Raw genomic sequence first — 16,943 nt, 5'->3', positions numbered from 1 at the left:
TTTGGGACTAGACAGATTCATGTTCTTGTTCATTATTTTTATCTTTTTTTTTAATAAATATCACTTTAACATCTGTTTAGTTATCAGCTGTTAACCTGCTCATTTCTTTTAAATCTAGGTGATTTTTGACCACATGCTTGAAAAAAATCAGTCCTTCCAATCAGAAAGATCCTGTTCATTCTTTAGTTGCAGGGCTTTCACGTGGAAGTAGGGTGAGAACTGTCTATGATGGGAAGTATGATTCAGGGAGCCACAAGGCTACCTTTGTGTTCTCACTGGCACCCCAGCAATGAGACCATTTGAGTGGCCTAACTCCTACACCCTGGTCTAGGGAATGAACAGTCCACATCACCACAGTGGCTCACGATGACTTCCCCACATAGATGCATGCTACTGCACACCCACTGGTATTGTGATCTCTCTTTTTAGAGGAGACACGAAGTGGAATTTCTACTACTAAATGCATTTTGGACAGGACATTGGGGGACTTTCTTTACTCTTTTCAGTGTGTGCCACGGGATCTTTTACATCCACCTGCTCTATCACCAACTCAAACAGATGTGACCTAATTTTAATATCTCGTGCAAAGGATAACTCACTGAGGAGTGCAACATCCCCCTAAAGCTGCACTATAGTGTCAGCAATCCAGTCATTTGCATTTGGAATAGAACCCACAACGTTCTGGTCTTCCAACACCAAAAGTAAGTTTGCCACATGATGTGCCACTGATACTGCTATAATGGCTATAAAAACTATGAAAGCAGCTATCCATCAGTGGCTTGGTCCATCTGATGACTGCCTCCAGATCACATTTATGTATCCAAGGAACTCTTCCATGAGGATGCATTCAGTATGTTACTGACTCTGCCCCATCCTTCCTCAAAGATGAACATGTCTATAATCCCTTGCCAGTACACTTGTTGCCTGCGTCTCTTTTTAAACTCAGATTAGTTGAGCCATAAACAGAGTTTTATTTCTCTCAACCACGTGTGATGGTTGATTCTTCCCATTTCAACAATGTATCACAGAGGCAACCCAGCTGCCAAAGAGAAAATAGCATCTGAACTGCACCCTTTAACTTAAATTTACTTAACACACAGTTTGTGTGGTGTGTCCCACAACAAGGAAAACATTTCAAGTTGAGTGGATCACTAAATGATCTCTCTTGCATGTATCACATGACAATAAAGTATCAGTAACATTTAGGAGTTACACATACCAGCAAATGAACTAGACAGGCTTAAAAAGCACAGGAGACTTGAGCTGCAAATAAATAAATAAATAAATAAAACGCGGCAGTTATAGGTAGAACCCAACATGTGTCATGAAAGGCCTTTTACTCTGGCTAAACATTTGTAAGAGGAAATGACTTAAGCATTGTAAAGTAGAGAGGTAATTTGTCCAATGATGTTATAGCCAGCACTAATGGTGCAGAGGCACAATGTTCTCATTACGACTCAAGTGATGAAAGTTCACTTAGTGTCTCAGGCACATGCTGGAGCTTGACATGTGGGGATAGGGAGCGATGCTGATGCTCGTCATGCTTGCCTGTCTTTGCAAGTGCATCAGGATAATTAATAGTCATGGATAGGCCTTTCTCTGTATCTCTGATGAAGAGTAGAACTAGAAATTGTAGCAGAGTTTATGAATGGGTAGGATTGAGAGGTATTGCTGTTACTAGGAGAGAGGAGGGGAGATTGAAATAACTTCTATACCATACCTCATTTCATGAAGGGCCTATAAATGTTATGCTGTCATATAAGGGTAAGGCCTCCAGCAGTTAAGCAAAAGGACTTTCTAAAAACAGCTGTGGCAGCTCAGTGACTTTTTGCCATGACATGACATGACAAAACTACATGGGTTAAGGCTCAATACAGGATCATGATAAAGGGAGATACTACCATGCTGCAGCAAATGTACAAATTTCAAACAGCCACTGCTGCTGAATGACAAAGAAAAAAAATCCCAAAGATTTTGGGTGTTCATTAGATTTTTGCAGGTTAACGATAGACAATTATGGTGTGGTAGTAATGCTCTAACAAGGCACTGTTTTATTTTTCTTGTGTCTGTTTCCTCCTTGTTTCTGGTGTGCTGGTAATACCACAACAACATTTCCCCATCTCACAAACAGCAGTACTTCAAACTCCCAACCCCCCCCCAACTATATATATCACACTACAGTGAAGAAAAGTGAGACAAGAAGTGTTGGCCCACTAGTTACTTTCCTAATCTCAGAGGTTCGACAAAGTGCACTTTTGATGGATGGAGTTTCAGTGCTTTGCATTTGATGATGTGCCATTCAATGTTTATTCTTTTTGACGATTAAACATAGACCCAAAAAGAAGTGTGGCAGTCTGTGGTGTTAGCTGCTGATTATGCAATGAGACTACAGCTTAACAGTTCTGAAAAGTGGTTAACATATCTTTGTAGGCACCTTTCCTACATCAGAAAGGTGCTCACCAAAATTTCCAGGTTTCCCAAATTTAGAATGTAATTGTGGCACTCTGCACACTATAAAACATCTTATCCACTATTTTGATGTCAGAGAGGTGCATAGCAAGACTTTAGAGCTAGCAGGTTCCGTGTACTACATAGTTATAAATGAACAATTTAGCATACTGGTCATTTTCTGAGAGTAGCTATAAAACACAATTACAGTGTCAGATGAAACTGTATAGATGAGTTCTGTTCTTTGCACTGAAAATATTTTTATATCATTTCTGGCTATTAGCAGTTATGGCATTTAGTTTCATTCTTTGCTTCATTAATTTTCTTCTATCAGAGAAAAAAAAATACAAACTCTTATAAAATACTTAAATTTCAAGGAAAAGAAAAAAAAAATGTGCCAGATGGTTAAGACAAGTGAACCCAGGCATGCTTATAAACAGAAACAAACCCACTTTCATTGTATTACTGCTTCAAAACTAGATCCATTTGTGTTTCTGACATCTAAATGGTAGAGCATTTTCTGGAAAACACAAATCTATAAAGATTACCATAATTTTTTTATTGCTATCCATTTTTCATTCATCTGTGAAAGGAAAACAAAGAAGTGTTTTACTGGAAAATAATTCTGATAGAAGCATTACAAATAAGCTAATGACTTATGAAATTAATCACTTTAGCAGTCACAAAGCTCATCCTTTATGCAGACTGCCTTTTCTTCCTTGAGAAAAAAAATAATGGTTCTATATTTCCAAGGGAAAAGGCTGTGGTAAATGAACAACATTCACATTCTAGAAATAAATAACCAAAATGGAAACAACATCTATATGCTTAGCCGTTTGTTTCAGCAATTAACTGCCACAGTTGTAATCAGAATAAGATAAATTTGCACTTCATGGGTCAGTAAATTATTAGGCAAAAATAAGTAAAACTATATGCCCATAAAAAAATATGTACAAATTAAAAGGTGAGTGAAAGTGTTAAAATATTATCGTGAAGTCATGAAGAAAACATATAATGCTATTAGTAAATAAATTGTTAGTACAAACTAAAGCTATATACCGATAAAGTGAATACTAATGTAAAATGCTATCAGTAAGAAAATTGTTAGCATACACTGCAACAATATACTCATAAAGGAACGTGTTTAAATCAAAGATGAGAAAAAGTGTTAGCAGCCTGGATTTATAAAGAGAATTCATAATGCTAATGATGTGATTGGGATATATTTCTTAAATGAAGCCTTTACTTTTTAGGACATAGTTATCCATTTTCACGACTCACCAATTTGCCTTTAAATGTTTTTCCTCTTTTAAAAAAAGAAGCAAGCAATTCTTGAAATTCTTGAAACTGTTTTGGGAGATAATTGCATGCTTAAATAAAATGTTAATGCATTTTGACAAAAAAAAAAAAAAAAACAGTTCCATGCTGTATCATGTTTCCTTCACTGTCTATTTCTTGGAACTCAATCAGTAGGAGGCTCGGGAGCTTAGTTTAGAGATCAGTTGCATGGTTATATTCTTTTTCTGCCCTAAATTTTTTTTATCACAGACCAAGAAAATGATGTAAGTGGACTTGTCATCATAAAGCTGAATAGGCTAGTGCTAGCAAAAAGTCTTTTGTGCACATTTATTTTTTTATTTATGTTTTTAAGACTGACTCTTTCCTCAAGAAAAGAAGGGAAAACGTTGGTCCCGTGACTGACTCTGTGCAACCCCAAAGCAAGATAACTGCCTCACAGAGATAAATTCTGAAGTTTGAAAGAAACCTTTACATCTAAACTTATTAGAAAGGAAAGTACAGTATTAATAAACAATTTGAATAAAAGATGAAAGAAAGTTGTCTTTGACAGAGTAACGTGGAATTCTTTTGAACAATCATAAGAGGACTCTTGAGAAAATTGCCACCATTGCAGACATGAAAAAAAGAATCATGGAGGCTTACTTTTAATGGTCACTGATGGCCATAATTTTGAGACTGTTAAGTTAAAAAACTGCAAAGGTGAATCTGCAAGAGACTTCTCAAAAATACCTTCTGGTACTAATAGCTCCTCTTTTCTGGATTTTATATATATATATATATATATATATATATATATATATATAGGTCCACCTGACAACGTCGATAGCTCAGAACGCCGACACTGAGAACACCGACGCCAGAAGATCGACAACTGAGAAGACCGACGGATGAAAACACCGATGCTGAGAACACCGACATGGGAAAAGGCTGTGTAAGTATGCGGTAGTGACAGACGTTAGGGTGCGAGTAAGGTAAGTGTGCGATATTAACGGTCTGTAGGGATAGGGGTGGGTTAAGTGAGTTAGGGTTAGGGCGCGGGTTAGGTAAGTGTGCGGTAGTGATAGTCTTTGGGTTAGGGGCGGGTTAAGTGAGTTAGTGTTAGGGCGCGGGTTAGGTAAGTGTGCGATAGTGACGGACCTTAGGGTTAGGGTTTGGGTTAAGGTTGTAGATAGCTGTGTATGTGAGGTTTAGTGTGGGTTTGTAAGGATTTTGGTGTGCTTGTGCTGTGTGTGTGCTTTCTGGACAGGGGATTTGTTTTGTTTGTTGATTGTCATTATTATGATGTGTTGGGCATGTGAGGTTTCGTGGTTGTGAACTGTCGGTTATGTGGTGTCGGTGATTTCGTTGTCGGGCATGTGAGGTTTCGTGTTTGTGAACTGTCGGTTATGTGGTGTCGGTGATTTCGTTGTCGGTGTTGTGATTTGTCGGTGTTGTCAGGTAGACCCATATATATATATATATATATATATATATATATATATAGATATATAATATATAATATATATGGGTCTACTTATGTAGACCAAATTTACAGTTCACCAAAGCTGATTTAGCCAAGACCAAAATATCAAAACATCACTTATACGAAAAACTACTTTACCAAAACTCAAAACACTGAAACAATGGTAAGCGAACCTGATTGTAACATATACATTAAAACACTTACTATTCTTGATGTATTTTCAGGGTGTTAAGCCCTCCTGCACACCCCATGTGGGGGGCTGCACCCCCAGAACCTGCAGATTTTATATACCAACTCCAAGATCACACTAAATCATGGAAAAGGTAAGATCCAGAACTGGTAGTATACTGCCATGTTCTGTGTTCTGAGGTTTAGCAGTTTGCAATTTTGTAGAAATGTTTTGGCAGTTTGCTGTCGGGAAAAAAATATATATATAAATATATATATAAATATATATATATATATATATATATATATATATATATATATATCTATGTCTACTTCATATCACCTAAAACCCATTTCACATCACCAAGACCAAATCACCTAATTTTCAAAATACTTAAAACTCATTTGACTGCATCTCATTTCACCGAAAGCTTACAATGCTAAATTTCAAAAGACTACACATTAAACGGGTCTATATTATGACATGGAAAACCCTTATAATTGAACACCACAACACCGACACACATAGTGCAAACCGCAAATATGCCAAACCCCCTAAAGTGAGAATTTTCAAATCTCGAACCATCATAGTCGACCAACACCACCACACGCTACATACTACATACCCAAACATAATAAATAAAACACATACGTGCACTAACCAAACCCTACTTCTAACCCTACACTAAACCTTACATACATGACCTATCTATGCACTTACATTAAGTCGCACCCTAACCCTAAGGTCTGTAAGTATCGCACACTTACCTTACGGAGGTATACCGTAGACAGGCCAACCATGACACTTCGACATTTCGTGTTTTGTGGTTTTTGAACATTCGCCATTACCATAGTTTGCGCTATATGTGTCAGTCTTGTGGTGTTCACAGAAATGAGATTTTGATCTCGTAATATAGACCCTGTTAAACCATATGCAAACACACTCACAACACTAATGACTACCTCTTTCCAGAACTTAAAACTACTTATTTACCCTCTTAACAGAAACCGGACAGTATAAAACCAAACTAAATGGGGGGCTAGCCCCCCACACACCCCTAACTATATATACTAACTCCAGGATCACACTACAGTGGGGAAAAGGGCATATACCTTTTACTTGCCTTATAGTACTGTACACACTGCCACTACTGCTGGGAAAGCACAAAACATCTGCCATATTAGTTTAGAAACTTCCCATAAAAATCTAAAGAGACTTGCCCACATTTAAAAACACTACAACACTACTTTCTACATGACTATCGGTATTCTGACAGTCAACTCTGTAAGTTACAAAAATTCTTTTTATCACAAACAAGTCACAGGTGAATAGAAACCACATGATGTCTATGGCTTACAATTCAGTGAAATGAAATTCGGTCAAATGAGGTTTCAGTATTTTGAAAATTAGGTGATTTGGTCTCGATGAAATGAAAGTCAGTCAAATGGGGTTTAGGTGATGTGAAGTAGACCCATATATATATATATATATATATATATATATATATATATATATATATATAGTCATGTTCTATGACATTTTGTTAAATTCATGAATGTGGGAATGGTTGGGGTTGACTTCTTTAAGAAACAATATTGAAAGCTCACTGACTAACCAGTTGCACGTGTTTACAGCATGTCCCTATTTGCAAGTTTAATGTCTATATATAAAAGGTGAAGTGTTGTTTCAACCTCACAAGAAGGCTTCTCACAGTACCCTTGAAAGCAAAGTATTTAACTTAGTTTTTATCTCATTACTTGTCAAAATACTATGGAAGCTGATTATGGAGCAGTTTCAGCAGTTTCTAGCTGGTAGCATCCTGATTTTGAAAAGGGCAGTCTTATAAATGGTTTTCGTTGTAAAAATACTCTCTGACAGATGTTATCACAAAAAGAATTTCTCTTTCCCTCACCTGCAAAAAAAAAAAAAAAAAAAAACTGAGAAAATTATATAAATAAAGGCATTTCACTGGTTACTTTACCTTCCTTGAATTTACTTGCATGCGGAGTTTGAAAAGCTATCATTAAACTGGTGAACCATTTCGAACTAAATGTGTCATTATTTCTCAGACTCTGTGCTAAATGTGAAGATGATAGCATGTGTGAAGAGAAATGGGCGGTGTTCTTCAAAAGAATAAGCATTCAACAAATTCCAATAAAACTGCCTAACAGTGTGCCGTCCTTACACAGAAAAAAACAACACAGTTTAAACAGGAAGAATGCTTTTAAAAGTTAAAGTTTTAGTCAACAGGTTAAAGTGCTGTCAAATTAGAAACACGTCTGATAAATACGTATTTTCAAACAAGGTAGTATTTTGTTCTAGCTTGAACTCTGTATCTTAGCAAATGAAACAGAACAAGAGGAAATGTAAAAGGTAGACAATCAAGAAAAAGATCAAATATTATGCTTGCAATTTTTTGCAGTGCCTCTGAAATGGTGGAAAGATCAAATAAGGACAGTTAACAAGACACTTAAATGATCTATAAAAAATTGGGTACTCAGAGAAGCATGCTTGTCATTTAGCATTGTAGGAAAATTAGAACTGTGAATTTGCGGTATATTACAAATAAAGCAATTTAGACAGATGGTCCCATTGCAGCAGTGGGACAGAACTGCTACCTGCTTAAAATTGTCAGTCGTGTAAAACATATTATCAGGAACAGATGCATATCCTGTCTGATTCACACCCTGATAACAGCAGTATCACAGACAATTGTTTGCTACTAATGCAGTTACTGTTGTATGTACCAGAGACATGTAGAGATCAGTATGTCCAGTACTTTCTTTACATATTTAAGTAGGAATAATACCCATCCTGGTGATTACAATCTTAACAACAGTGCATAGTGCATGGCACATTATGTGACACATTACGTTTTTGCAGCACGAGTATGCTTGGGCATTTCCAGGTTGATCATATTTGTCTTTATCATGTGATCAGTGATTATAGGGAGACTACCAAGGTGCACAAGTACAGCATTTACTATTACGTGAGTCGAGGGAGGGAATAATAGTATCTCATAGATCATTTTTTTTTAATATCTTTTGTTTGACAGTTATTTTTTAAACTGTCTGCCCTATTAAAATAGTTTTACATCAGTTATACTGTAGAATACATCTTGTGGATGGGATTGGAGCCAGGCTGGTGGACAAACAGTGAGAGAAAGAGAAAGAAAAATAGATATATCATCCTGGGCAACAAACTCCATTGTTGTGGTTCTGAGTATGTTCATAACATGACTTAATCATCTCCTTTATTAATTTTTGTAGTTGTCAAGGGATTTTTGTAGAATAACACACACACACACACACACACACACACACACACACACACACACACACACACACACACACACACACACACACACACACACACACACACACGCACACACACACGCACACACACATGCACACACACACACACACACACACACACACACACACACACACACACACACACACACACACACACACACACACACACACACACACACTTTCTGTACATCAGTGTGAAGAATATCCCTGCTGTCTAATGTTGCTTGACTTTTAAGCTAAAATGAACAGCATCTAATTGGAATTCTTGCCTCTACAGACTGACAGCACTCTAAACTTCTTTTATTGTTTTCTGAAAGTCCAGGTTTTGGGTTATCCTGCCCTACTCAGCTTCTCTGTTTTCAGATTCACTTTACTCCTCACCCTACCCTAGTTCCCAATTACATTCAACATCATTATGGGATCATAGGATCATAGGAAGTTACTAGGCTATTGGCCCTGAGGCCCTTACAAGCTTAGCCAAGAATTTAGTCCATGTTCCAACAAGTCAGCATCCGATGCCCCTCTCCAGCAGGGACACAGGTGGCATCCTAGGGGTGTATTTTCTGCTCCCCATTCAGTTATCTAGGTTGTGCTTAAAAAGGGTTAATGAGGTACTCTGCTTGATGTCAAGAGAAAGTCTATTCCACAGAAGGGGGAGTCTTTGGGATACAAATCTATCCTGCTATCAAGTCCTCTTAATGTTACAGACCAGGTTGAGGTCATGCGTGCAGGTTACTCAAGTGGAGTTTGACTTGCAGATATGCAGCAGTCCCATCAAGGAGAGGTCTGAGAATCCTTTGAATGCCAGACAGAGGTCATCTCTGATGAGTCTGTATAAAACTGAGTAGATGGACAGGGCCTTTAGCTTCTCTATGTAGCGGTTGCATGTGCTTTGTGAGTTACATGCTGACAGGGGCATTGTACTCAATAATGGGTCTTATAAGGGAAGTATACAGGGATGTTATGACCACCTTGTCCCTGGATGAGATACCTTAACTAATGAGGTGGGCCATGTAGAAAACTTTTCATACAATAGAGGCAATATTGTGGCCAAAAATTCAGTTTGTTATCAACCTGTTTGCCCAAGTCCCTCATGATTGATTGCATGCTTAGGACCTTGTTATTAATTTGATAAATTGTGGGTACATCACTCTCCCCAAAGGGGATGGTGATGCATTTTTTGATATTCAGTTTGAGGCCATGTTTCTGGCACCAGTCATTTGTTTGGGTGAGACCCTCTTGGGGGATGTCCACATCACTAGGTGAATTGATGACAGCACCCAGCTTGCAGTCATCTGCAAACCTGGTCAGCCATAGCCCACTGGTTTTGGCCTACACCTCAGAAAAGTACATCACAAACAACAGAGGCCCCAAGACCAATCCCTGGGGTACGCCAGTTTTAATGGGTCTACTGCTTGAAGTGGCTTCCCCTATTTTGACTAGGTGGGTTCTATCAGTGAGCTAGTTTGCTACCCATCTGACAACATATGGATTGATGCCTAGTTCAGACAGTTTAGCTATTATACCTGAGTGAGGAGTAGTATCAAAGGCTTTGGCCAGGTCAAAGTGGATGGTGCACACCGTCTTCTCCTTGTTCATAGCTTTGGTGACTGTCACAAAGAAGATGACCAAATTTAACAGGCATGACCTCCCATTGATGAAACTAAACTGTGTGGAATTGAGTGTTTGGAGGTTGCCAATGTCTTTGTTAATGAGGTCCATGATAATATGTTTCATGGCCTTGCAGATCAGGCTAGTTAGGCTGATGGATCTATAATTTTCTGGATCAGTGCACACTCCACCTTTGTGCAAAGGGATGACAGTGGCTATCCTCCTCTTGCCTGGGATGAAGCTGATACTCAGGCTTTGGTTGAATAGGGTGCCTAATGGTGCTGCAAGTTCCTGTCTGAGTTCATGTAGGAAGCAGCCTGGGATGTTATCTGGTCCTATGGAGGCTGTATTTTTTTACTTTGAGAGGGCAGTGATGACTTGCTCCCTAGAGATAAGGGGAGGGGGGCAGGTGCTGCGGATGTCCTGATTTACTGATAGGGAGCACAGAGGGGAGAAGTTTTCACTGAACCTGTCTGCCAGCTGGTTGGCTATATCTACGGCGTTTGTGTATGTGGTGCCCTTGACCACCAGTTCTGAGCAGATTCGAGTACTTCCTTTGAGATTGCGGACATATGTGAAGAAGACCTTATGACTGGCTTTAGTAGATGTGGCCAGTTTGGACTCGTTGCTTTGGAGGATTTCACTAGTGCTCTTATTTGCTTGTTCAGGCTAAGGAGAGTTTGCTTCCAATAAGGCACCTAGTCCTTCTTGGTCTCGAACAGCATTTTTTTCCTTTTATTATAGAGTTTATTTACTGCAGTTGTCCACCAGACAGATTTAGTCTTCTTTGAGGAGGAGGATTTTGTCCTGTTGGCTATTCCTGATTCCATGCAGCTATATAAATGGTTGTATAGTACTTTGGTGTAGGTTTGGACATATGTGCCAGTTCCTATTGAGGGGAGGGGGCTGTGAAACTATTTATACCTTCTCTCGGGAGGTTGTAATCAGCTTTGGAGAAGATTTTTGTTTGACCTAGGTGGGGAGGGGGGGTCAGAGAAGATGGTGACTTTGAAAGTGACCGGTTTGTGGTCAGATCTTACCAGGGTGGATGGTACTGCAGGGATGCTGTAGTGGTTTTTCATGTTGGTTAATACTAACTCCAAAATATTTTCACCTCTTGTGGGGGTGTCGACTAACTGGTCCAAGGCATTTGCATTGATGAAATCAAGGAATCTCTGAATATTTGTGTTTTGGCATGAGCAGTTCTTCCAGTCAATAGTTGGATAGTTAAAGTTGCCCAGGATCAGGGTAAAGGGTTGAATCTTGATAAATTCAAAGAGGTCCAAATTGGTGGAGTGGGCATTGAGTCCAAGTTAGGGATCTGTAGATATCTATGATTTGAACAGGGGTCTTGTCAATGGCTAACTGCACCTGGAGTGCTCCTATGAGTTATACTATTTGATCAGCCTGGAGGTGTGTGTGTATATATATATATATATATATATATATATATATATATATATATATATATATATATATATTGCAGCTCCGCGTCCTTTTGCTTTGCTGTCCACAGTTTGGGGTTTAAACGTATGATAGGGCAAGTAACCTGGTATGGCTGGTGTGCTCTCTGCAGCTTTGAACCAGATTTCCGTGGCTGCACAAATGTTAGCATCTTCCAGGGTTAAGAATGCTTGCAATGAGTGCAGTTTCAGGTTTAGACTCCTAGCATTTAGCAGCATGACCTTTTATTTGTGTTTTGATGACATTTTCATGTTGGTAGTTTTGACCTCATGGCATTGCCTAAAAAAGGCACTATGTGGGAGGCAAGAGCCTTTGCCAGGAGCCTGAAACCCAAGGGACACAGATGCAGGCCATTTCTGGCAAAGTATTGTGGTTTGTCAATCATGTCTTCCTAGACTGTCAGGTATTGGTTCCCCTTGGAATGACACCAGAAACTAAACCGATTGTTAAAGTCAATCTTTTTCTGTTTGTATTGAGGCATCATTCTGGGTGCCTGTAGAATACTGCTTAAGGCATACCTGCCTGGGACAAATATTCAGCGAGCTTGAACATGTCTCTCTTCATATAGTCCAGGGAGGTATGTCTCAATTCATTCAAGCCAACATGAACTATGACAGAGTCATAACAATACCTGTTGCTGAGAGACTTGAGTGTATGGGTGATATAGCGTATTCTGGTACCTGACAAACTACTAACTGTGGCTTTCTCCTTATTCTTCCTGGTGAGGGGCACATTTTTGTGCCTCACAATGGACACACAGATGTGCCCCTCTCACATTACATTGAAGTCACCTTGACACTTCTTCCGTATGCCACATCCATTACTATCCAAATAAGACAATGTTCTTTGGAAATTTGATAGCTCAATTTATTGCTAATTCACTACCCACAACAAAAAGCTATCCAGCCTTAATACTCATTATTATCAGTTCTTCATAATCTGTACTATTTCAAATGATTAATGTTCAACCGCCACTTCTGCAGTCTAGACACCTCTGTACGTCTGTTGTCTCCTTCCTCACTTCTGAAACATTACTTTCAACCATAAGTAAGAGCATTTCTTTTCCTTTCCATATCACACACTTTTTAACCTATCCTAGCACAAGTTAATCTATTCCAGCTTATGTCATATAGATTGGCTTGTAAATATTAATGGCAGTAGGAGTTGTTCTAACTGCACTGATTAAATGAATAAATTATAGTTTACTTTTCATCTCAGGTCCTGGTAGTAATATGGATATTTTTTCTACATTAAATTTTCATCACAGACCTTGTTGGTAGAATAAGTAACTTCACCTTACACTGTACATATATCTCAGCCCTTGGTTGTAATGGCAGGAAATATTCTTCACGGTCTTCTCCCCTTGTCATGGTCATCATGGAACAGAATACTGAAAATGCAGAAATAATGCCAAATAATCTCAGTGGTCTATAATTTCTAAGTTGTCATTTAAAATTAAAAAATGGTTACTACTAGGCCAGTCTTTAAAGACAAGGAATGACACCTTGCTTGCTTGCAGAGATCAAGAAATGAAACCTTCACTTTGTACTTGACACCATCAACTGGTCATCTATTCTCCACCAAATAAGTCTCAATATAGCTTCTTCTTAATTCATCAACCAAATGACAGGTCAATATTTTTATTTTCCATGACATGTAGAAGATTAAAGGGGCAAAACGTCTCCTTGTCTTACAAATGACATTAAGGTCTTAATTAGACAGATAAATGTTACTTGGAATAATTGTTAAAAAAAATGCCTAATCGTCAACTTCAGCAAGCTTACTTAAAATGCTGGAAAAGTTGCAGAATAACACTTCAAAATCTATTCACCTCTATAATAAGCAGCTGGTTGAAGACTCTAGCACCAAATAATTGCATAGTTCTGGCAAACAATTAACCTCAAAGTAAGTCATGTCATGGATCATGACACAGCTGCTTTCTAAACCATATAGCCAGAATTTGCTATAGAAAATAGTTTCTTCTTTCATCTCTGTACTGAAAATGAAACTAAATCCAGCTAACACAGATAACCAGCAACTACAACCCTGTCCCAAAATTTCCCCTAGCAGCCATTAGACATATATTCTTCAATTAAATTTTGTTCAAAGACACTAAAAACCTTGTAAAGAAACTAGAAAAAAGGGATCTACAATTAATAAACTCCATACAGACTTCCTAAGTATGGTATCCCCACTGAATGTCATGGTATGGACATGCATTTTTAACCTTTAACTAACTACAGTTATTGTTTCCAGCCCATTCAGCATATTGTCACTATCCCTTTCCCAAAGTCTCTGCATCCTGTTTTCCTAATTGCAAATGTTTGGTCCCTTATAAAAATCTAGGAAGAACTTTCATCAAAACAAATATTTAACAATTTAACTAATTATGGACTTCAATGTGATGAGCAGCATATTTATCACAAAGATTTTAGTGTAGTGCTACATCGCATACAGTAACTAATGGGTTCATATCACATTATCGAAAGCCGATAACGTCCAATGCCACAATGTCGAACACTATGCATTGAACGCTAAAAATAGCGAAGCTACAGAACATCAAATATTTTCCTAGGGAAAGAATTCGGTTGTCTGTTTCTGTGGCTTCGCTATTTTTAGGACTGTGGTGGAAAGTTACGGGGGTTCAGGTAAGTGTGTGATTGTGTGGACGTTAGGTTTAAGGCGCGGGTTACGTGAGTTAGGGTTAGGGCGCTGGTGAGGTGAGTGTACGTTAGTGACAGAGTTTAGGGTTAGTGGTGGGTTAAGTTAGTTAGAGTTGGGGTGCGGGTAAGGTGAGTGTGCGATAGTGACGGACCTTAGGGTTAGGCTTGGGTTAAGGTAAGTGGATAGATAGTAGTGTTTGTATAGTTTAGTGTAGGGTTAGATGTATGCCTTTAAGTGTAAGTGTATGGATTGCTGTTTTTTTGGTGTGCCTGCATTGTGTGAATGTGTTTTGGAATAGCAAATGTTTTCCTGTGGAAAAAATCGCTGTTCTGAATGTTCGATATTGTGTGCTTTAGATTATTTAGGTTCGATTTAATGGTGTTCTGTGTTTTTGGCTTTCGATAACGTGATATAAACGCTAACTAGTACCATTTGCTGTAACATGAGTGATGGTTTTCTCACATCTTTGTTTTTTATTGATATGACCAAAGATTTTGAGTCAGGCATTCATACTATACATTTAAACAAACTGTGTAGCTACATTTCTGAAACAAGCAGATTAACTTGATGAAGAAACTATTTGAACAATAGGATAGCCACATCTATGCTAAATCTTCACTGGAGAACTACACTTTTGCAAGGCAATAATGTATGTTGATGATAATTCTTCTGAATGAACAGTGGACCCTCTATGGTAAAATCTTTAGGACAATTTTATTAGCTTATCTTTCTGAATACAATAACTACTTGACCATTAATCATCCAAGTAAATACGGTACCATGACGTTTGCCTCCTACAAAGACAGAATTACTTCCACTACTATAGAAATTCCTTCTAAACAATGCCATTCTCAGTGTAGAACAAAAGAGATGCCTGCACTTCATCCCTTAACAGTTTATAGCATTTAGGCATACAAAAGCAATACTCAGCAAACTGGTTCCAAAGTAAAAAGCCTGCCACAGGTTAACAAACCTTCTATGTCCCATCACACATTAAGCCCTAGATAGTAATGTACTTTTTTCTGATCATTTTTTATTAGGATTTCAAAATCAGCAACAATAAAAACTCAGTAACAATGGAATAACTATATTAATATCAAACAAAGCAGAACATTAATTCATTTTCTTGTCAATAAAGGAGAAAAAAAACATACAAGCAATTAATATTTACAGATATTGCCATCAAACAATCATTGTTTGTTTAAAAGTTCACTTAGTCCTTTCCATGAATTGTATGAGGAGGTGATTCTTGTGATTCTTGTTCTTATTGCAGTAATCTCCAAATGACTAATTTCAAAAGCGATGTTTCTAAATTCATTAAAGGAGGGGATATTATCACTTTTCCAATTCCTTGTTATTACTTTCCTTGCAATTGATAGTAGTCTCTACAAAACTGGATATTTCACCTTTGCAATACATTCAGGTACTGGAGGAGTATTAAAAAGAGCTAAGGGTAAGTTTATCAGAGAATAAAGCCTGTAAGAAATTATTACTTTTATCCCAGTATGATTTAATTTCAACACATTCAAAAAATAATGATAGAAATGTACTTTGAGAGCTATCTTTTTGAGGTGTTCTACAGTCTATATGCAGATGACTTGAAATTTAGTAAATTCATTGCATGTGTTATAGATAGGGCATGTCTGTAAAATAACTTGGCTAAATTAAACATTTGAATAATAATCTGATAAATACATCAAAGACTAAACTCATGAGATTTGGAAGACATTAATGGAAGGGTGAATTTTTAATACAACACACAGGGATTGAAACTGTAGATTCATTCAAGGACCTGGGTATATCCAGCTTTGGATTTTTCTAATCATATCAACCAATTGGTTAATGATAGTTACAGAACTATAGGTTGTATAAAAAGATTTATAAAGTGTAGGAAATCAGATATGATGAAGACATTATTTGTTAGTTACATTAGATCCAAATGTGAGTATGGAATAACAATATGGAAATCTTATAAGAAAACAAGCATGAGTAAACTGTAAAAGAGTACAGCGGAAATATACCAAGGGCATCAATGGATGCCAAAATTTAAGTTATTATGAAAGACTAAAATATCTGACGTTGTACAGTGTCTCATATAGATATTTAAGAGGAAACATTATTCAAGTGCATAGGGCATTTAGATGCAACTATCTCTGGGAATGTTTGGGGTGATCAAAAAGTAGTGGAGAATCATCACCAGATTCTATAGGAATGAGAAATGTACTAATTGGTTTTCTGACAGAACAGCTGATGCATGCAACAAACTACCAAACTACATTAAAGCGAGCACTAGTATAGGTATTTTTAAGAACAGCCCCACCACTTAGTATGGAAACAACTGTTTTGGTATACTGCCAGGTTAAAAGGGCTTTAATGCCCATGCTTGAAATATTTATATGTATGTATGTACTTTATCCCAAAAATCAATACAGTCTTCCAAGAATTGACCCTACTCTTTTTTAAACTATTACCTGTTGCAATTGACATTAAACAAAATATTTAAATTTGTCCT

This window comes from Protopterus annectens, chromosome 2.part0 (genome assembly GCF_019279795.1).
Source record: "Protopterus annectens isolate FY-2018-M chromosome 2.part0, PAN1.0, whole genome shotgun sequence".
NCBI lineage: Eukaryota > Metazoa > Chordata > Ceratodontiformes > Protopteridae > Protopterus > Protopterus annectens.
This window is presented reverse-complemented; position numbering follows the sequence as displayed.